General features: G+C 40.5%; 1 protein-coding gene across 5 annotated transcripts in view; it reads right to left on the bottom strand.

Annotated features, from left to right (window-relative positions):
- The window catches only part of RNF144B (ring finger protein 144B), an 80789-nt gene that overhangs the window by 44171 nt on the left and 13055 nt on the right, over nt 1-23563 (bottom strand). For 2 of the 5 annotated variants that reach the window (XM_085571522.1, XM_021553414.4), the window contains exon 1: nt 9082-9463. The exons of 1 other annotated variant lie outside the window; for it this stretch is intronic. The gene's annotated coding sequence lies outside the window, so the exon portion shown is untranslated. 2 more of the 5 variants (XM_085571521.1, XM_021553420.4) reach the window with 2 other exon arrangements.

Here is a 23563-nt window from a genome sequence, read left to right as displayed (position 1 = left end):
ATGAAGATGGGAGCAAGCCATTCTGCATGGGATGTGGTCAGACCATATTGCAGAAGCCACCATTTTCACTCAGTTCTGTGCTTGAAACTAGTACATATCAAAGTTCAGGACACAGCTCTATCAATACTGGCAGGCTGGAAAGTCACAGCTTCCTGCAGCAGATCTACTGGATGTGAGTGCTGGGCAGGTCTGTGGGTTTCCATCTCAGGGTGACCCAGATGGATCAGGCTTACTGTGCCTGAGCAGTGGGATGGTGTTGGCCCCAGGCACAGGCTTATGGTGACCTCCTGGTCCTGCAGGAGGTCAATAGCAGGAGTCTCCTAAGGTTTTATGTTCATCCTGGTCACAGTGCTCAGCAAAGCTGATCAGCACAAAATGCAGTGAAATAAAGTGCAGTCAGACAAAAGAACTAGAGTGTTTTGGCATGAAACATTTCCAAATATTTCCAAAACATATTCAAACAACAGAATTATACCAAGTGGAATTCCAAGTACTGGTTACCAGGTCTGAGATTAAAATCTAAAGCTTTTCTAAATAATATCCTCTGTTCTTAATGATACTATGCAACATATGTTAATGCTAAGCTACAAGGAATTTCCACCCAAACTAGTTTGGTGTACTTTACTTTTAACATCCTGTTGACAAGAGGTAATATACCACTATTAAATAAAAACATATTCTTCAAAATGACAAATGACAGATATTTCTTTCAGACCACACCGAAGGCTTTTGGTAGTTGTGGCATTTACTAAGTAAAAGGAATTGACCTTCTGGGAGGTCAAATGGGTTGATAACTTGGCTAGCTGTCTCTGCTGAAACAGGAATAGAAAGTCAGATGTAACAATTTGCCTTTGACACAGAAAAAAAAAAATGTTTGTTTTTGTTAATCAGATAACAAAACCTTGGGATATGCTAAACCCCTGAGCTGGAATGTTTACAGTTTCAATAGTGTGTGTTCAGAAGACATTTGCAACACTGGCCTGTTCTAACATAAAGGATTTTTAGGAGGTATTTGCAAACATACATAGTTAAAGTGAAAGCAGTGGAAAACAGAGGGACCAGCTTCATGTGATTGCAGTTTGCACTCTTCTTCTAACAAGAAACTAATTGGGCTCTCGGGGTCCCCTGGCTGGAGACTGCCAAAGCTGTGTCTGGAGTAAGCAGTGTCCTGACTGCAAGGCAAGCAGATTAAGGCAAATCGAGATGTGACACAAAGTCAGGCCTCCAAAGTGCCAGCAATAAACTTATTGGTGCCGAGAAGAGAATGGAGTTTTCCAGAAGCCAAGGAACAACTCAACTTACAGGAACAATGATCCTCAGCTGAATTCTGCAAAATGTACTGAAAGCCATGTATTGGAAAAAAAAATTACCATGTGTTTATTTTTAGAAGGGATGATCTGAGAACTTTTCTTTCAGTGCTTGCAATAAGATGATACCTTTAACATCTCTGTCATGTAGCTTTGTTAAGCCACAGAAAGTGCAAACTTGCAAGAATATGGTCCTATAGACTTCTTTCACTGCAAGCATTGAAAAGCACTTTTAATAACTTTAGATTTACACCAACAGAAATAACAGAATAAGTTGATTTTCCTCCTATAACAATTTTTGTGTGACTGCTCACTGAACAAAATTAATACATAAAATATTTTAATCTGCCCCTATCTTACAGTCAAATACACTATTCATTATTATACAGTAAATATGTTATTTGAGGTAACCAAAATAAAACAATTAAAATATGGAAAACTGCCCTTGATCCAGATGTATCTTACCCAGTGGTTTCAAGTCTTAGCTACAGGACAGTCAGTGAATCAAAGACTGGGAGTCAAAGCTGAGGATTAGACCTTGGGGAAGTCACTATCTCTAACATAACCCTGTGCCATTAAGAAAACAACATGAACAGCTACTGACTGTGCTGAAATTTGGCAAGAAAAATAGTAGAGGTTTGGACCTGGACATGAGGCTATTTTGAAACTAAACACATTTAGTGAAGTAACTATTACTACTGCTTCTCATGACTGGTAATTAAGCTAGTTGGAGTGTATCCCTAAACCCCTCCTCTGCCAGCTCCTCCAGTCCTTCCAAATGCAACTGGAGATGAAGAAAGGACAAGTTCCAGCTCTGGCCAAATCTGCAGAGGCAAAAAGGAGAAGTAAACACCAGTAACAATCCCCTGACTTAGCATCTCTCTGCTTGTACTCTCAGTATTCACATTTCATCTCCCTCTTTCCCAGCCCATGCATGGGAAAAGGTAAGAGCCCAGCATGCTGGGAAAGAGATCCTGGGAGGAATTCTGCTGCAGGCAATTTCTTCCATATTGCCTACTACTCCAGTGTGGAGGAGCCCCATGTGCCAGGCTTTGAATTCGGGGCACCTCTAACCTCTGACAGGCATCACATACATGCTATTGAACAGAAGATGCAAACTATGCTGGAATAACAAAAATACCTTCAACTACTATTAGTTTTACACTCGACCAACAGCCATGGATTTTTAAAACAACTCTATACTCCCATTTTGATAAATAAACATTTTTAACATACATTATCTATTGTGCTCTGCATTTTATTAACAGTGCCAGACAAATATGACATTTGCTTAAACCTGAGTAAAAAAGCTGTTTGACTGATGACACTGTCTATAACACAACATTGTCTCACTGCTGCCCTGACCTCTCCCACTTTCTTTTCCACATCCCCCTTCTGTCTCCGTGCTTCAGGCTCCAAGCATTCACAGCAAAATTTCTGCCTGTACTGTGCCAAGCACAGGGAACACAGTTTCTCAGGGGCTCAATGCAACTACTTAGAAGTACAGATGTTAGTGTAAGACACGTAATAAACCAGAGGTGTCCATCAAATGCAGTAAGAGGTTTGCATTCATCTCTCCCTCACTTCCATTCCAAATTTCAACATTCATTGCAAAAATAATTACAAGGGAGAACAGCAACTTATAAACATATATATTTCAGCCTCAAGTGCCTCAGCATCTACTGGCTAGTCTCTACAAGATCTTAGCCATGCAGTCCAAGTCCTGCCAAGGGGAGTGTTTCCAAAGGAGTGTTTTTCAATGGACCTGTGCATTATGTGTGCAAAGATAAGCAACTGGGAGCTTATCTTGGAAAGAAGCTGCCCCACCTCCCAAACTTTCAGAAAAATGAGTAAGGAGAACTGAATAGAACTCATAGACCTGTTACATGATAGGAGGGCAGTCTTAAAGAAACCTTTCTAGAAACTTTCTGCTAGCTGGTCTTTTATTTATGGCCATAACAACTAATGCCCATAGGCAAAATGGGCACTTTGTCCTCATTATTGTGGAATTTGGGGAAAAGACAAGAATCGTTGACTTTTTTCTACTCTTCACAAGTGTTTCCTTAAGTTGTCGGTTCATCCTCCCAAAATGTGATAAGCAAAGTTAAAAAGGGGGTTGAAATTGCTCAAGCCATGCACACTGCTTGGGTATTTGCAACAAAAACATTGACCACTCCTAAAAATACATATCCTCATAGTAGTATTGTCTAAATTATGTACATGTATGTTGCTTCTATATCACTCCTGGCAAAAGGGTATGATTGCCTTTCCCACAGATTTTCTGTGGAAACTGTGATGAAGAATCCCCACCACTGAAACCATCAGGGCAACTGTGGAGAGGTCAAGAGGGTGAAAGATTGCATCTTCTTCATTGTGCAAAATTTCAGCAAGCAAGTTATTGCTGGCCCTGTGGATGTTATCTTAGCCCTAAAATGGGTAAACCCCATGGGGAAGAGTTCTAGTATCAGTGGTTGGCAGAGCGCCCGCTGTTGTGAAAAATGTTCCACAGTGACTGCAATGGTAAACAGCCCACAGGATCAGCTCCATTTCCCCAATGACTACAGATCTGTAACAGTCTTTTTTTTGAAAACTGGCTTGTTTTCCTTCATCGTCTCCCCACCTCCATCAGAATTCTTCAAAAATTAATCACAGGCAGACCATATGAACTCTCCCATCTACTGCTCAGACATAAGCAGTGCCAGCCTGTGTGTCACTGCTTCTACTTAATTTTGGAATTTTCTTTGCATGCAAAGGATTAGCCTGGATGCTAGTTGTCATTAAACGTGTTTTTCTTTCTATGTACACAGGGATTTAGAGCATGTAATTCTGAACTATTTGCAGCTACATATACACTTGCAAAGAAATCTCCCCTATGCTGCAGCAACATACAGTACGTAAGAGAGCAAGCAGGGGTAGCCTCAAAGTAATCATTTCAGTCCCTGAAAACAGATACAGCTCTTCCATTTCCATGATTTTTCCTCTTTGCAAATATACAGATGTTTTCGGATCCGCAAATTTTGTTCCTGTCTATCTGAAAATTCAACGGTTTGTATAACTAAACATGAATATCATCAAAGCCTCTGTCAGATACCCAGACAATGTCCACTCCTTGAGTAATGACTCATGTCTTACACTTTCCATCCTCTCCTCATTTTTACAACAAAGCAAAAGGCAGAAAAGCTTGCAACAGACAAATACTGACAGTCTCAATTAAAGGGCAGAAGCATGAGCATGACAGTAAAATGGTAATTTTTCCTTCTAATAAAAAGTGATTCTGTATTCTGTCTCCTAACCATCATCTGAACAAACTAGAGAAGTGGGTGCGTAAGAAATAAATGGTTCAGCAAGTTCAAGGGCAAAGTGCTGCACCTGGGTCAGGGCAATCCCAGACATGGGTACAGAATGTGAGAAGCACTTCACTGAGAGCTGCTCTGCCAAAAAGGACTTGGCAGTTCACATGGATGAAAACTTGGACATGAGTCAACAGCATCAGTGCTTGCAGTCCAAAATGCCAGCCACACCCTCGGCTGCACCAGAAATCAAAGTGGGTGGGAGATCAAGGGAGGGGATCCTGTCCTCTAATCTGCTGAGACCCCACCTAGAATTCTGAATCCAGCCCTGGGGTCTTCAGCACAGGAAGCACATGGCCCTGTTTAGTGCATGTCTAGAAAAAGGCAACAAAGATGATCAGAGGGCTGTAACAACTCTCCTCCAAAGACAGGCTGAGAGAGCTGGGATTGTTCCACCTGGAGAGGGGAAGGCTCCAGGAACACATCAGTGTGGCTTTCCAGTAGCTAAAGGGGGTCTATTAAAAAAAGGAAAAGTAATTTTTACACAGGAAGACAACGATGGAACAAGTGGAATGGTTTTAAACTAGAAGAGGGGAGATTTACATTAGATGTTAGGAATAAGTTCTTCCCTCAGAGGGGTAGTGAGACACCAGAACAGATTGCCTAGAGAAGCTGTGGATGTCTCATCCTTGGAAGACCAGGTTGGATAGGATTGTGAATGACCTGGTCTATTGCAAGGTAGCCCTGCCCATGGCAGGTAGGCTGGAACTAGATGGTCTTGAAGGTCCCTTTCAGCCTAAGCCATTCCATGATTCTATGCTCTCTTGTCTCTCCTTACAACAAAAAGCACATATAACAAGTACCTCTGATGGCTGTGTCTACAACAAGCTCAAAAAATACACAGGAAGAAACTCCATGCAGGGGATTTGTTCTAGTGTGCATGGACCCAAAAATCAGATTCATGTGTCCCAAATCATTGTGCCTGGTGCTGGCTGGCTTTGGGACCCCAGAGATATTGACTCACTCAGAAGGAGCAAGGATGCTAAGTTAGCCCAAACTCCATGAAAGCTGGAACTGTGCTTGCAGGAACCAAGGACACTCAAAACAGAAGGTAAACTGCTTACCTTTCTAACTACATATTATGGGATTTTTCTTGCAGGCTGAGCCGATTCCCCTAAAAATTTAGGAAAAAAAAAACACCCAGATGTTGGGCAACTCAGGACATTTTTTCATTATTATAATAGAATAAAAGAAACCAAAAATGAGAAACACATATGTCATTGTGCACAAGTACCAATACATACAAAAAGATCTAGGAAACACCAAAACCAAAGTGGTTTTTTACATAGCTACATTTTTTTACTTGAAAGTATATTTGCAATGCAATTAACCTAGTTATGCTCTGGAGCCTAAAAAATTTCTACTTGGCACCTCTGTTTCTCCTGGAAGACTAGGAGTTGGAAAAGTTCTACTTCAGCAGGAATGGAAGGATAAGGACCTTTGTAACTTGCAATACTCTTTTTTTTTTTTTTTTTAGTGTTTTAAGATCTCCTAGAAGTGACCTACTTTATGAATATAAAGCCCACTCAGTTCCCACTGAGCCGAAACCATTTAGAAGAGGCATAGAACGATTACTGAACACTATTTTCTTACTGATCAGCACAAAGTTATTTGGCACAAGCATCTCTGTAAATGTTTGCCCAAGACTAGGTAAATTTGCAGTGTATGATGGCCCTCAGACCTGTGCTTCTGTCAAGTGAGAAGGCTCATAGTCTAGCACTGCAGTTGAGCTATGCTACAGCAGAAATACAGAATGCTAGAGGCTGAGCTTAATATCACTGTTGTCTTTCCCTCTGGATCTGTTCTTTCTTGTTTTGCTCAGTGTTTCCCTTTGCAAACCAAAAGAAGATTAGTTTTCACTTGGAATGAACATAAGGGCAAAGAAGAAAATTCGTGAAGTGCACTGGCATAGAGAAGCCAGAGAAAGAGGAGGGAACCGAACTCAGCTCTGGGCAAGTACCAGAGGAAAAGCACAGCTCCAGAATCACTTTCAGCCTCGTGAAGCTGAAAGCAAAGTCTGCTTTAGCATATGCAAGGAGGTCTGATGGAATCAGCTCACAGTGACGCTGGCAGCCTGCCACAGTATTTTGTTCACGTGTGCCTGTGATATCCATGGGCCCAGAGCTGTAATTATGGTCTCAGATATCACAGTAGTACTAGCCCAGGAGATATTTATGGATTTGATATGTTCAACCTATAGGCACTGTGAAGTTTCAGGCACATTCAAGAAAACTCCCCACTCCAGAAGAGGGACATCAAGTCGAGAGCAGTTCTTTTGAGCGACATCAAAGCAACACAACTCCACTGGGTCTCACCACTGAAAGTCACTGAAAGGTCTGAACAGGGTGAACTGCAGGCACAGGGCTCAGGCTCACACCACAGATGATATCAGAGGCATACTAATGAGCTGTGAACTAGGTTAAGCATTAGCACTGCTTGTTTCCCTATGCTCATTCTCACAGTTGCATTTTAAACTCACAATAATAATCTGAACAAGTACATACTTTACTCCACCAAAAGGGAAAGGCCAGACAACTACTTCCATACTATTTATTTCTACAAAGCTTATGAAGCATTTAGAGAATAGAGTGCAATCCAAGAACCTATCTAGAGAGAGAAAAACTCCATATTGTTTGCTATTTATATTGCTAACTTTTGCCCCAAGGCATACTATCACATAAACAGAATCATCAAAATGTCACACCTGTGGGAAAGAAGCCCACGAGGTGCATGCAGAATATTCCTCAGCATTGGGAACAGAAACTATTCCAGGTTGCCAAATGCTGATTCCACATGAAGCCTAGGGAGGTTTCTGTGTCCTTGTGTGATCAGAGAGGATTTTGTGTGAAATGCCCCCATCAACCAGTAAGATGCATGGAAGAAAAGGAGCCTGATTCTCCTCACACTTGCTTGGCTCTGGAGTAACTCTGGTTTAGTTTGAAAGAATACCATCACTTTACTAAAGCTTTAGACACTCTGCAAACACACATTTTTCAGGCCATAATCTAAAGCAGCCTAACTGCAGCCATTTCTCAATCCATAATCTAAAGCAGCTAACTTTCAGCAGCCTAACTGCAGCCATGCCAGCTTATCAATGTGCAGTACTTTCTCCAAAATAGCTTACGTTCATTGATGGAAGGGTTTCAGACACTTTCATGTTAAAACAACAACCCAGACACCCACTCACATTCAGGTACAGACAAGTCCTATACAGGACAAGCATCAGGACAATATGTTTGTTTTGAAAAATATTTAAGGATAGGATTTTGAAACTTCTGTTTCCGTAAATATTGGAGTCCCAAACCCAGTGCCTGCCCTTAACTGAGACCACTTGCCCTTCAGGCTGAGGGCAGCCAAACGTATCAGATTGCTCTGCCTGCTCACATGCAGTTGGAAACCTGCATGGGGGTATTTCAGTCACAGCCTGTATCTCTGCTAAAATTTACTTCTTTAAAGCATTCGGTGTCTATTGACCAAGAGGATTCAAAGCCACCCTACAATTCTTTCTTTACTATAGTAATTCTAAGTATTTTACAACTTACAGTGCTCTCTGAAGGAAGACATTTGATATTGCTGTATGCAGTTAGGAAGCAGAGCGCTTCTGTATTACAGAAAATACAGAGCTTTAAAATAAACTAGACTGAAATATCTTCATTACTAAAGCTGCTTTGCACTGAGAAAGCCTTATGATGAGAAAGCACTGCAAACATTCCAGTAAATGCAGTTGTCTATTCTCACTGTCAAAAAAATTTTAAATGCAAACTAGAAAACTAAAGTATGATAGATTTTGTATGTGCTTACATAAACAACATAACCCTAAACCCTGATCAGATTAGAAGTGTACATTAACACGGATTAGAAGTTAACACATTTACAATACAGATCTTTTCCTTTCTGATACCAGCTGCATGAGACTGTGACAGAAGAAATGCCTCTAAACCAGGAGGAAGTATCAGCATTTTAAACTCAGGCTTCCTCCAGCTTGATCAGGTATTTTTTCAGAATTAAAGTTCTTCTATTTATACTAAAACATATGCCATTTTAGCAATTGCCTTTCACACAGATATATCCTAATTCTGCAGCATTTTTAAACACTTCACACAGATATTTCTCCAAAAGTTACACTGACAAATGTCATTTCACTCTTTTGGGAAGTTCTTGATGTCTATTTTCAGCCTTTTAACAGTCAGGACACCAAGGTTTCCTTCTGCCTCAGCTCTAAGCACCATATAGTTTGATTTTAGCCAAACCACAAATAACATTTATTTTAGCTACTTAATCATTCTAGTCCTTACCTTAAAAAAAAAAAAAAAAAAAAATCCAATTTCTTCCATTAGAAGCAAATGCTGGCTTTCTGTTCTTTTAGGGTATCCTCTTAGGGATAAAAGGAAAAAAACCAGACAGAAATCTGTGTTCCAACGTACCTTGCAAGGAGAGTGGCACTCACAGCCAGCTGTGACTTTTCAGTGGCTGCACTCCGACTCGGGCATTGCCGAGAACCACGATGTCACAGAGCCCGGAGCTCGCAGCGCGGAGCGGAGCCGATCGCTCTCGCACGCCCTTCCCCGGCGCTGGCGACCTGACAGCTCAACACTTCCAAAGGCTCGTCTCCCGGCCCCGGTGCCGCTCCGAGAAATCATCCCCTCCCTGCTATTGAGCGCATGCTGCCATTATATCTGAACGGCGCGTCACAGCCCGCATGCAGCAGCTGTGGGAAAGCTGCATTTATTTGTACAGGAAGCTTGAGCACAGCACTTCCTACTTCCCATGCGAGACTCGGTTCGGCCGCAGGTGATCCCGACACCCGGGCACACCCTCACCTCCTGCTCTGGGGCTCCGTGCGGCTTTTAACCACGGCTCCCATCCCGGCCCCAACACGGTAAAACTGAGAGCAGCGAGACTTCAGATGTCACACTCATCAAAGCCCTCCCAAATTAACCTGGCTGGGGAGAGCAGTTTGCATAGCAGCTGACGTCTGAAACCTCGCTGGCTTCTGCTTGTGAAAAATGTCATGCAAAAAAAATGAAAAAAGTGATATTTTCACGTTGGAGGGGAAGTGACCAAAAAATCTAAACTCAAAAGTAAAGTACTCGTGCAATTTCAGATATGAGTGTTTAATGATGATGGTGCTCTTCTTATTCTGTCAATGCTAAAATTTCACTCTTTAAGCCGTCCCTGTGTGCAAGAGGGCTTGGGAATCCTGCAGTTCCGTATTCCAGACCTAAGGGGTGTGATCCGCAGCAGCCAAGTAGCAGGAGAATATCTGATTGTGCCACATGACACCAAACCCTCAAGAACTTTTCCTGCTGTAGGAAATGCACCACACCCACAGATAAGAAATATAGATATATCAGAGTGCAGAGGGTGCAGAAAAACAGAAGGAAGTATAAATGTTAATCTACAATTTTCTTATGATGAAAAAAATTTACTTTGTACTTCATGCAATCATTGCTGGCATTTTGCCTTCAGTACTTTCCTGTGAAAAATTATATATAGGCATTTCTTCCGGGGTGCATAAAAGCTCACAGCTGAGCTTTTAGTTATTTTCAGACAATTATACCACATCACATTAATTTAAGGGGAAAAAAAAAAAAAGCCTGTGCAACTTTAATTCAGCCTCCTTGCTGAATTATTCCTTTATATTACAACTTTGCTTGAATTACCATCATACACTCTTTTCCTCTCAGAATAAGTACAAACCTAGAATTTATCTATTTAACACTGGATGTTATATGTAATTTTTGATATAGTTATAATATATATAATTTATATAATTTTATAGATACAATTTTTATAAATGTATATATTATTTATATACATATTTAGGGAGGGAGGGGATAGTAATCAGAAAAAAATATAGCTGTTCCAACATGTGGAATCTTGTTCATCATTATGGTGTTGATCAACAGGGTTGCAACAGGATTAGGCAAACTAGAGCCATGTCACATTTACTGCCACTGGAGCTAGCAGAACATTTCCCAGCAGAAGCAGACATATATATTCTCAGCAGTGGCCAATCCTAGACAAGACTCAAGAAACACTGAGGGCTCAGAGCTATTTTTTTAGGCTCTAGAGCAGTACTGAAAATGTAGAATTCTTTGAAAGACTTTACGAGTAGAAAACTACTCTCTTTCTGTGGTTAGATTTTTATCCTCCATGTTCTGTTCTAGTATGAAATAGCTTGAGCCTCTATCAGTAGTTGCTTCACTACCTTCCCTCTGCTTCCAGCTCCTATATTTTCCTCCTGCAGCTGCCCCCTTTGCTACTCTGGCTCCATCACACAGGTACTTGATAGGCCACAGATACAGCTCAGCAGGAAAACTCTTGCTGTTCTCAGCCCCTCTGCTCAGCACCACAGCACGTGAACAGCAAAAGGCAATTATCTCAAGGAGGAGAGTGGTGAGAGGGAGGATGAAGGAAATCAAGTCATTCATGCAGGTGTAGGAAAAATAGCAGGGCAATAAGTTCAGAAGCAGAGCAGGGCAGCTGCCAACAGTGGAGTAGCAAAAGTAGCATCTGGTTTGGTACTTACTCCTTGCTGGCACAACAAAACAAAATCAAGCTACACTGAAGTAGCCTCCACCAGTGAAGAGACAGAACTACAACAAAGATTAGCCATCTTCTCTTCAGATAAACGACACCTTGTATCTGGGAGAGGGAATGTTCTTTTAAACTATGAAAACTAGATTTAGTACATCAAAATGGACAAAAAATTCTGGAATCTTCAGCTACAAACATCCTATCGTATTTTTATCCCATTTCCTACTGCCTCCATGCAAGTTATAATGTGATTGCATAAACGTGCAAAACTGCTTACAAACAAAATTATTTTCCCTTAGACATCACAAAATTGGTGAGAAAAATTATGTTTCTTGAGACATTTAATTAACTGGAAATGTTAATATATGCTTATTCCAAGCACTCCACTTCTTGGGTATCAAATCCTAAACTGTGGGGCCTGGATTTACATGCCAGACAACCATTTACTTATGCTCTGTGGACAGCTGGCTATGCCCCTGCTTCCAGCTTCTCTCTGGTATTTGCCCCTACTTGTGTGCTTACCCAGGATCTCCACAGCAAAGAGGAGCTGAAGGTGACGTGGCACTGTGCAGGAGCTCAGGCTATAAGGACTTGAGATGATCAATACTGATGATTCTTTCAATTGCCATCACCAGAAGATGTGAGCTGGACTTTTATGAGCTCTTCTGTCAAAATGATTTTTCTTCCAGCTATACCTCTAGCCCAGGTACTTCACAGTTTCACAGAGGCACATCTTCTTGGCAAGCTAATTTTATGAAGTGTTATGAGTCATGCTAAAATTGCTACCCAGCTCAAATCCCTGAATCTCTTAACCCAGATTGATTTGCTTCCTTTCTGAGCCAACAAATAAAAAAGAGTTTCACATTGTCACACAATTCCAGACAAGACACAAGCTAAGTCCTCCCCATTTGCTTTCTTCTTGGACAGCTATGATATAAAGCACAAAACTGAAAGGGTCCAATTATTTTTTTGGACAAGCTTAACTGATGCTTTTATACCTCCAGACTCAGGGAATAGCTGAGCCTTTGAGATGTCAAAATGCAGTATCACTGGAAACTTTTAGTTGAGTTACTAGCCAGAATAAGAATAAGAATAAAAATAGGAATAAGAATAAGAATAAGAAAATTAATAAGAATAAGAATAAGAATAAGAATAAGAATAAGAATAAGAATAAGAATAAGAATAAAAGAATAAGAATAAAGGCTGGCATAGTTAATTACTAACATCACTGTGTCATCCTTGCAGTGATTTGAAATACTTCGGAAATGACTAAGCCATTCTGCATTAACTGAAATTACTAATTAATTTTTGACATAGATGGGTAAAAAAGTAATAGCGTGACCAGTGAAAAGATCACTGACATCCCACAAACAAAATACCATTAACAGCAAGTGAAAACACTGAGTTAGTGTATAACTAAGAGTTTCATTGTAATTCTACGTAAAGAAAATAGGACTAGCTTTTGAGGGGGAAAAAAAATAAAATTTCACTATCCTGTTTTGCAGTTTTCAACTAACAAAAACCAAATAACCTGAAAAGTAATTGCTATCCATAGGTGTAATGTAAAAACAGGTTTTGTAACAAGGTTTTTAAAATCAGAGCCTAAATTAAAAAAAAATTAATCTTTATCCATTTTACTTAGTGTACATACAAATAATCCATTTCCCTATAGAAAAAGAAAGTATTGGTAGATGTAAGAGAGAGTTTCACAACAAAAATAGATACTAATGAGTAACATAACCAATGCTGAAAACAAAACAGGAAAGGGTTTTGCACCGGCAGTACAAAACACATATATTATCTGAAGTTGCAAGTGTGACGCCTCTGATGTCATGGACTATTAATAGTTGTCTTCAATGGGAACTATTTTAAAGGGGAATTACACAAAAAAAAGTCATTTGTGGTACCTTCATAAACCAAATGTTTTAAAAAGGAATCTCTATTCCATATACGTATTTATACAATCACACAATACTAGAAATCAGGTGTCAGTGCAGAAAAACACAGAGCTATGTAATATTTGCATGCAGAAAATCAGTATAGCTACAAGAAAATCCACAGGACCACATCTTTTCCTGTTTAAATAACCCTATTGTTCTACAATTCTGACTTGGTATGCAAGTCATTCTCTGACAAACCAGGCTTGAAATCTTCATTAATCCCTTTGCTAAAACTTTATTATTAGTTTTCTATTGGAGTGAAACAAATCAAGATAAATTATTTTAAAGAATAGTATGTGCAATATAAAGAGTTTTTAATTTTACAGTAAAAAAGGGAGTGGGATGGCACACTGTCTACTGAACATTTATGATTATGATCTCAAAATGAGAGGATTTGTCTCAGACACAAACAGGAGTGGTAGGTGACTTACACTCATCCTGCTCCTACAAACAAAACAAAATGCAATATTCATTAAACTTTGTTGGAATAGTGGACCATATCCAAACAAAATCATATGGCTTCCCTAAGTTCTATATTTCTTCTCCATCCATATTTTTTCCTGTGTTTATACTTTAAACTATCTTTTGGTATTTGATCCATACAGAACCGTGCTAGAGGGGGAAAAATAAAATAGACCCTCAGCAGAAAGCCATGAGAAGTCAGCCTGCTACCCCAGTGGGTGGGTTTCAGGTGCTTAGAAATTTCAGCTTAAAGATCCAGGCCGGTCGCTTTGACAGTGTATTACTGGAATTCCAGTGCAACTTGTCTCTTTGGGACCTGGAAGCATCAAAAAAGACAAAGTGTATTTGCCCCCACAGCAAAACCTGCTACTGGCAATACCACCAGGAGTGGGCATTTTGCCACTGGCACCAAACAGTTCTGCAAAAAAAGCTCTACAGAAATTTTTGCTTAGGCTAACTCCTTCCTGCTCACTAAGTGCATGAAGAACCAGCCTGCAAAAAGAAAACAAGCTAAGTTGCTATGAGCCTGCCATAAATAAGACACTGATGAGCTGCCAGTGAACAGCAGACATTCAGCCCAGGTGCAGCCAAAGCAGCACCCTCAGCCCAGGGCACATCCTCAGCCACCTCCTTGCACTTGGGATGCAGGGAAGAGCCAGGCTACTGTCACACTCCCCCTTGACCTTCTCCTGTGACATGAGGCATGCCAGCCACCATCTCATAAGGCAGTTTTGTCCCTCCCCAGCCACACAGTGGCCATCAATGAGGTGACAGCACTGCTTCTGGAGACTCTGCTGGCAGGGTCATGGGACACCTCTCAGGCCCAGAGGCCACCCTGTGCAGGCAGGTTCTCAGCTGGACAGCACATGTAGCCCCCTCACCCAGGACTGCCTCAAGAACTGATGATAAAAAATAAACCAAACAACTTGCTTTGCTCTGATCTTCATGTGTTATACATACAGAAGTGGAGCTGCTCAGTTCTTATGAGCATCAGATAACAGGTGAGACTCTAGCTATAAAAAGAGTAATTTATAAAGCAGCATTGAAGGAACCATACTAAATATACATGAAAGAGGAGACACTGAAGCTGTCCTCTTCTCCTGCCTTCTCTTAAAGTTAGCACACATTTTTAACAAGAGTATATAAAGATTTCATGGGGATAACAACGCTCAGATACATTAATTTGTTTTCTATTAACTGTGCTTAATAGTTAACTTCAGAGCATGGCACAGACTTTCAATCATGCACAGATTTTTTTTTTTTTCCTTTTGATTATGTGCCCAAAATGACACATTCTGTTGATATTAACAAAGTGTTTTAGTAATGTACTTGGAATTGCAGTGATTTCAGACATCAGAATCACCATCAGTTTAAAAATGGAGAGGGGAAAACCATCCTGGCAGCTAACACAGGAACTTTATAACAGAAGAGGTCATCAACCTGTCCTTGTCATGAGATAAAAATGTGCACTGTTTTCATGTCTCTGATTCTACTGTGTTTCCTGTCCTGCCTCAAGCTCTTAACTGCTTTTTTGGAAATATTAAGAGACAGCTTTATTCCTTCCAACCCAAATCAGTCTCCTAGGTGATGGCTTTGCCTTAGCCTGATGAGACTCTATCTACAGGTTTATAAGACAGGTAGAATTCGGAGGGGAGGTGGCAGAGGGCACCTAATAATACATTTCAGCCCAGACCTTGTTGATTTAACTAACTTCTGAAGTCAAGGGTGGGCAGGTCAGAGATGAGACAGAGCTGAGACACTTAATGTTATGGCTATGAAAGCCAACAAGAGGACTTTCACTGATACCTGGCTGAAAGGACCAAGGTGTGGAGTTAACATACACCTTTGAGTCATAACTTTTCTTTAGCATTTAAGTATGACACACACACTTTGGTTTATTTAGGGTGAGAAATAGTTTCCAAGAGGGATTGGAGAGGAGTTACTCCAATGGACTGGCTATGCAGGGAACTAATGGAGCTGAAGAATACCCATAGGGGAAAACCAAGAACTTGTCCCTCTCTCCCAGCATCCCTCTCCTTATTCCAGGAAGGGTCTCCATGCCATTTCAATCTTTCTACAGTCTCCTTTCCCTACCAGAATTTAAATCTCACCTATTTATGATGAGACCAAATATGAAAAGGTTTGTCCAGATCCACGTTTTTCTCAATGGAATTCAATCACGTGATCAGATAACACAACTAATAGTTTCTAAGGATTTCAGCCTCTCAGTGCACCACAGCAGGGCTGTTTGAGTGATCCTGTCTTCTCCCTGCTGCTTTAGCCTGGCCACTTTTGCAATGGCAGCATCCAACAAGAACACAGTACCACTTCCCAGATGAGAAGCAGCAATATGTTAAAACATGTGCAACTGTTTGCTGGTGGCATTCTTATCACAATGCAGCTGTAGTAACAAAATCCAAGATTGCTTCACATTCTCGTTAGGATAGTGATAAAACTTTTTTCTCTCCTCTGCTCAGAGTAGAGCAGACAGCAATTACAACAATCTCCTTGAAAGGACACCTTTAACACGCACCAGCTAGCAAGCAGTTGTTAAATTCAACAATCCCAAAATGAGGATAGTGGGAGCTCAAAACCAAGCGCATTCCTTGCTTGTTGCAAGTGACATAAGGATTTATTCAGTTGCACTGAAATAATTTGGGAAGGGTTTACTTAATCTTTATTTTTGTATCTGTTGCAATCATCTGCCAGGTAACTTCATTAAAAATAGGTGCTTTTAACCTAGTAATTTGTTTAAGATTCTTATAAAATTAGGGTTACCTAGCTGGGCAGAGAGAATCTCTAGGAAAAGAAACCTGAGTTTTACAAGACTCATCAGGGGCAGGAGGGCAGGAGACATACCAAAACCTTTGGTTTTCCAAACACTGCTAAAATCCAAGCAAATAGTTTTCTGCTTCAGTACTATCTGCGGTCATTGAAGAAATTACAAGTGAACTCATCTTTTTGTTAAGCTTGACTTCATCTTTGAAAAGCCCCTGGCTCCACCTAACTGCCCTATACTCATCACGGAGAAATTTAAACAGATCAAGTATTTCCTCCAAGTTTTGATTTTATACATGTATATATATTTCCTGGCATATGACAAAACACAGTTGGGGCAAAATGCATAAATAAATCTGTTTCCACAGAGAATTACTTTGCATTATACAATATAAACAAAGCTTTGAAGTGGGAACTCTGAATTTTTAGTGCCCATGAGTTCTGTCTTACAAGGTAAAGAAATCTGTTCAATGACCTCTGTGAGTAAATTTTTATAAACTACATTTTTCATTACATTATCTTTACATACTCTCTACATGCTTGCAATTTATATATCTTGGGAAAAACAATATCCTAAATCACAGGGAATGGAAACACTGCATTGTGGAATAAGAGAAAGTGACATTAGACAAAAGGAGAAACAACTGGCCTACTTGCAAGTAAGAAATCCTGACACCTCTCTCACTTACCAAATGAGCAAAGCTAGGTCAGATCCCACCTGCAGAAGGCAGATGGGAAGAAACTTCCAGGATCTTGAAATCTGCCAAGGGGGTGTGAGGGAACATGAAGTTTAAGGAAGAATTTAACACATAAGGATTGGTGGATGAGAGGCTGGACATGACCCAGCAATGAACACTTGCAGCCCAGAAAGCCAATTGTATGCAGGGCTGCATAACAGGAACCAGCAGTGTGAGGGAAGGGATTCTCCCCATCTCTGCTCTCATGAGACCTCACCTGGAGTGATGCTCACCCCTCTTGGGTCCCACACACAAGAAGGCCGTGGACATTCTGGAGTGAGTTCAGAGGAGCACAACAAAGATGATCAGAGGGCTGGAGCACACCTCCTACGAAGACCAGCTGAGAGAGTTGAGGTTGTTCAGCCTGGAGAAGAGGTCCAGGGAGACCTTACAGCACTTTCCAGGGACTTACACAGGAGCTAGGGAGAAACTTTTTACAAAGGCGAGTAGTGACCAGTCAAGGGGAAATGGCTTTAAACTGAGAAGTTTAAATTAAATATTAGGAACTAGCGGTGGTAAAACACTGGAAGACATTGCCTAGCAAGGTGGTGGATGCCCCATTCCTGCAAATATTCTAGGTCAGGTCAGATGTGGCTCTGAGAGATCTCATCCAGATGTCCCTGCCCATTGCAGGGGAGTTGTACTAGATGGGTCCCTTCAATCCAAAATACTCATGAATCTCACACAGGTCAAAGGCAGGGAAACCATTAACTCTCCTGTATATTAAATTAGCAGCATGAAGAGACTGAGCATAACACTCTCCAGTCTTTCTGGGTTTGGTTCATGAACAGAGTACATTTCCTATACTGAAAAAAAAAGCCAGTGAAAGGGAAGAAGAATCACACACTCCTACAGAATATTTTGAACATTGCATGAAAAAGCACTAAGACCTTTTAGCTTTGTATATCTTCATGGCTTTTTGAACAACATAAACAAAAACATGACAAACAGGACTTCCCTATAGCCTTGCAGAGAACAAACTCAGTGTCACAATCCAGATATGTAGCATCCCCAGCACCCCTGCTGGTGATCACAAACATCTCACCAGGCTCTGGGCGTCCCAGGGAGCAAGTTGCCACAGGCTTCAGCTGGGAAAGCAGCACGAAGCAGCTCTCTGGGCTGACAAAACTGGAACAAATAGGCTGCTTCCTACTGAGCAAACCTCAGAGTAATTATACAGCACAACTTGGTAAGAACAAAGAAACCTCACCTGAGATCTTCTTGAAATATGGTGATCATCACACTATGTCACAGAAACAGGATTTACAACAATGGCTTCTTGCCTTTGGGTTAAAAATAATATCAGATTGTTATGTGAGGTGTAGCACTAAAACTTGTATGTGGAAATCGAATTTGGACAGCAGGAGAGCATAGCTTATTTCAGGATTTATTCCTGATAATACTGGTTTAAGGATTTGAAGAATTTCTGGCAGTTCTGTTAAATTGTTTATTTAAGGATAATTGTTTCTCTTTCCCCAAGGAAAATGACAGGAAATATGAATCAAGACTGTTCAAAAACTAAAATAACAACTTCATTTGTCCTTACTGATAACATTTTTGTTTTGTGACCTGTGTGGGTATTTGTGAGTGTGTTTACTGTGTGAAATCTTTTCCCAATGAATCATTATTTTGATGCAATATTTTGCATAAAGCCAACAGTGGATCTTTTGTGTAATTTCTTTTGTTGTCAGTAGGACTAGGAAGGAGAGAACTGAAAAGTACGTAGGAAGAATAAATAAAATTAATATTTTACAGGAAGTCGGATGTTCTCTGGATATTCTGCTGCAGTTAATTTCCACTAAACAAAGCAGAGTATGACAGGAATGAAGATAGTGATTATGAAGGAAAAATTCCAATAATGTGCATTCATTCTTTGATTGTCTTTCCAGAGAAGGTTCTCCAGCCTCCTTTAAATGGCAACGAGTGTGCAATAATTTGTTTATCTTATAGTGATAACTCAAATGTGCAACACTCCACATACCAAGATGTTTTGAGTTTCAATACTATTATGGGCCACAAGGCCCATCCATCACTCTGTCTAGACCACACAAAGTCTGCTAGTGACACTGTATAAAGGTTTAAGATCCTCTCACATTAAAGCACCCCTAAACCAACAATCAAGATCTCTGCTTTCAATACCATCCATGGCCAAAAACTTTATTTTTTCTATTGTAAAAAGATTCCAAAAAGCTTATGAATTTAAAATAATGAACACTTGTACAAGTGTTTCCAGCTTGTTGCTGAAAAACAGTCAGTGAGTAAAATATTTTCTTCCCTCAGAAGGCATTGCAAACCATGGTTCTCCCCAGGAATGGAGGTTTATTAACTTGGCAGATTTTATGCTCCAAACTCATATGTGAAGAAATGGCTGAGCAGCAAAACTGACAAAGCTTGGTTTCTAATGATTTATGTGCTTTAACACTAGTAAAAGAATAACCCTAGTTCCCTGGTATCATTTCCAAAGTGCCCCTGGAGCAGTCATAAACTGCACTGCCCCACATGCACACTGATTAGTGAGCACTGTATGTGATGCTGTTTTTTTGACTGGATGTACCAGAAAATGTACAACACGGGAGTCCTGCCTGCCTTTTTATATCGATGGCTAAGAAAGTTGTTGAGCATATCAGCAGACAAATAGTGTAATCCACATGAGCTCTATTTCCCTAAGAAATTCAGTTAAGCAGGAGACTTAAATCAGCTCAAACCTTTAAGGATTAGACTGATCATTTCACAAAATCATAGCAAAAGTCAGGGCAGTTTACAGGGTACTCTTCAAACGTGTGTGGCTATGTACAGCCTTTCAGTTTCATTATACACAGTAGGAAGTAAAGGGGAAACACTTTCATTTGACATGCTGGTTTTGACCATTGGAAGTTAACTTCAGAAGTTTTGAAATAGGTTTTCCAGCTCTTTAACAAAAAACACCTGGAGCACAGATAAAAGGTTTAGAATTTTTCCTTCTTCTTTTCTATGCTCTGCCACAAATACCCTCTGACCTTGGAAAAGCACAGTAATTTTATCACCTCTAACACCATAAAAAAACTCCACAACCTTACTTACTTGTATACAAACTATACAACACATGCCTCAGCTGTTCTGTATGCTTTGTTACAGACTGTTAACTGTCTTGCATTCAAGAGCAAAGCAGTGAAACACAGATTTTCAAAGGGAAATCCAGAATTAATTAAAAGATGAAAAGTTAGTCCCTATAAAAATAAGTTTTCTAGCGAACATCACTGATCTGATGAAGTATATTTGTTTGGAAGACAATACAAATGATCATTCAAACAATACAAAGTGTCTACATGTGTTACCATCAATCTTGCCAAACTAAGGTAGAAGACATAAATGCCATATACATTCTACCTGCCAAAATACTAGGTGCTAATACAAAATAAATACAAAATGCCTGCAGAGGAGCCAAGAGGCCACTGATACCTCTCATTTCTGAATCTCCTCCTGTATTCTTCCTCCCACCTTCCCCTTTGACTCATGCTCTTTCTATCTTGTTATCTCAGCCACACAAAATGTTTGGCAGACAGTTTCTAAAACTTCCTGCACTACCTGTCTGAAACCTGTCTGAATCTACTCTAAAAGTCTAAAATCTCTTCACCTGTTCCTCAGAATAGTTACTTCCATAAGTAAGCAAAATCCCAAATATCCCACTGTGAATATGGCACTAGCTTATGATTTTTTTTTTATCTGTAGAAATATATAATATGCTCCAGTGTGCTTGATCTTGTTTTTGCCTTAAAGGCCTTCTTGTGAAATGTGTTGGACAAACAATTTTTCTTCTAGTATTTACATTTGGGTTCCTGTGCTACTGCAAATGTAAGTGAATGACCATGACATTTTAATGTTTGTTATTAATGTGTGCATAGGATTATCAGTAGGCAACTCCTTCAGGTAACACCTATTTGACAATTCCTAACTGCTAATATTTCTACTTTTAAAAGTAATGATAAGAGGCTATACTTTGTGATACAATAAAGTAGCCTGGTATCTATACTTTTTATGTTAGAGGTTTTCTGTACCCTACTTCAGACTGCAGTCCCCTGGCAAGGCATCACCCAAACACACTGTCACAGAATTCACAGTCTGAGTTGCAGTGAGAGGGAACCAGAAGAAGAGTTGTGAAATAACACAAAAATCAAGGCAGGAAGAATGTGACAGGAAGAAGATACAAGATACCTTTGTACACAGTGAAATCAGTCTGAACATCTGACATTTCTTCTTCAGCCTCCTTTCCTCCTCATCAAGAAAATAAACAGCTGCAGTTCTTGACCAGCATTAACTAGTCATCACTGTTGGCTAGCCACTGGTACAAGTCATAGAGGAAACTAAGAAGCTGAAAGAAGAGATGTTTCCCTTACGAATAATAAGGCAAGGTGCTTTTTTTTATAGATGGGCCCACATAAAAATTCCTAACAACACAAGGAAGGATGACATCGATGGCAGAAGACAAGGGAGTAACAGTGAGTAGTGAAGGACTAGAAAGGTAGAAAGGAGAACCAGCAATCCTCCCTGCTGGAAGGCTGTGGGAGAGAGGGTTCTCAGTGCAAGCTACAGGCTGGTGCAAGGACTGAGCAAACAGCTGAACAGCCACAGCCAGCACCACAGGATGTTTGATGGTAACACCTAATGCCTGAAAAACACTCACAACAAAACCACATATTTCCTTTCACTGTTTCCAGAATTGGTCATTTTGTCACTTAAAAAAAAAAAAAAAAATCCCTAAAACAACAACAAACTTTTTCAAGATTTTATCCATTGGCCAGGACACTGTTCCAGACTTAAGAGCCCCATGAAGCACTCATCCATCAGTTATCTCAAACATTTTATCACAAACCTGACAGTCTCTTCATGGAATTAAGTGAATAATTCCTGGGAGATTTCCCCCCTTTTCAGCTTTTCCTAGGTCATCTACCAACCCCCTCTCCACCTGCCCCCTCCCCCTCAAAAATCCTCACTGTTTCAGACAGGTCTGGGAAGAACCTGTTTTAGTAATCAGTAGGGTGCTCCAATTACTTCATCATGACACAAATATTGCCAACACCTCAGAAGCGGAGGTGTTTCTGGCAGAGTCTGTGTTTTGCCTTGTAGCCTTCCTCCACAATGGGAGTCACCTTAATAAAAGAAGACATTTTGCTGACACGCACAACTGAGACAAACTTTCCCTGGCATTTGTAATTGGAGCCCCAGAAACTGATTGTCCTGAAAAATGATACAAGGAAACTATTCTAGGAGGGATTAGCTCTTAGTTAGGAGATGGAAACAAAGCAGAATGTTTAAATGCCATGAAATCAGGGAGCACTCCACAGACCACTCTGGAAGAATAGATCTGTGTGGATTAGCTTCCTGAAAAACAGACATAGAAGAATGCAGAGACCAGGCTCTAGAAAGCTCCTGTTTGTCTGTCTGTCTCTGGGGTTGGCAGTAGCCAGGCAGACAGGTGATCCCCTGACTCAGCCCCCTTGCGGTGCCACACAAAGCTTTGCCTTTTCTCCGATACAAAGTTCCAAGCCCTGATGACAGTCAGCAAGGGATCAACTATCCCAGTCCTTAGCTAGACATGTTTCTCTTTTCAAAGTCCGTTTGACCATTTAATTATCATGAATGCTGTCTTTGTCAAGCCTGCTTCCAGTCAAGTGGCAGATTCAATACGACTCAATACTGTCTGGCACAGTAATTGAAACTCATAAAGCATGTGCAGAGCAGTACTCTGCTCCCCTGAATCTCAGATAATTCTTGAGCATTACCTTGCCGTGATTTTAGACACCGGGAAAGATTTTTGCCTTTGAGAAACATATGGGCTCCAGAGCTCCTCCTCCATTTCCACCTCTACTTCCAAGTGAGAACAATTAATCCATTTTGCCAGCCTGACCCAACTGAACAAGCTCTCCTCTTTTTTATATACATCTGTTTCTCAGTCCCTTCCCCGATATTGACACCTACTACAAGAAAACAGTAGTGGCCGATTTGTGCTTCCTGCAGCTATGCAGCCTCTTCTGGGCCGTGCTACATTTGTAGACTTCCTCTCAGGAGAATTGCTCCATGTTAGGTAAAACTACAGTAAAATAAGAAATTACTGACAGAGGGGTCTGGCCTGAAGTTCAAAAGGTTCACAGAGCATGTTACCAACATTTGAAGTGTTGGACAACCTTTAGTCAAGTATTTTGATCATACAGTTGCATTATTTGTCTTAATATCATGCACAAAACAAACCTGATGGTATCTAATGAGCTTTTCAACTTCTGCAAAAGGCAAAACCACTAATGCATACTAGGACTGTGTGTGAATTTCCAATAAGGTTTCCAAGAGGTAAAAACTATGGTGATAAAAGCCCTCTGCTTCTGTACGCTATCTCCTTCAAAGAGCTGCTGAGCAAAGTGCTAAATGAACATGGCTATGAGGTCACCTGAAAACCAGCTCTGACCAGTTATTCAGTG

Source organism: Lonchura striata, chromosome 2 (genome assembly GCF_050655825.1).
Source record: "Lonchura striata isolate lonStrDom1 chromosome 2, ASM5065582v1, whole genome shotgun sequence".
NCBI lineage: Eukaryota > Metazoa > Chordata > Aves > Passeriformes > Estrildidae > Lonchura > Lonchura striata.
The sequence above is the reverse complement of the archived record's forward strand: the minus strand, read 5'-3'. Positions and strand labels throughout refer to the sequence as shown.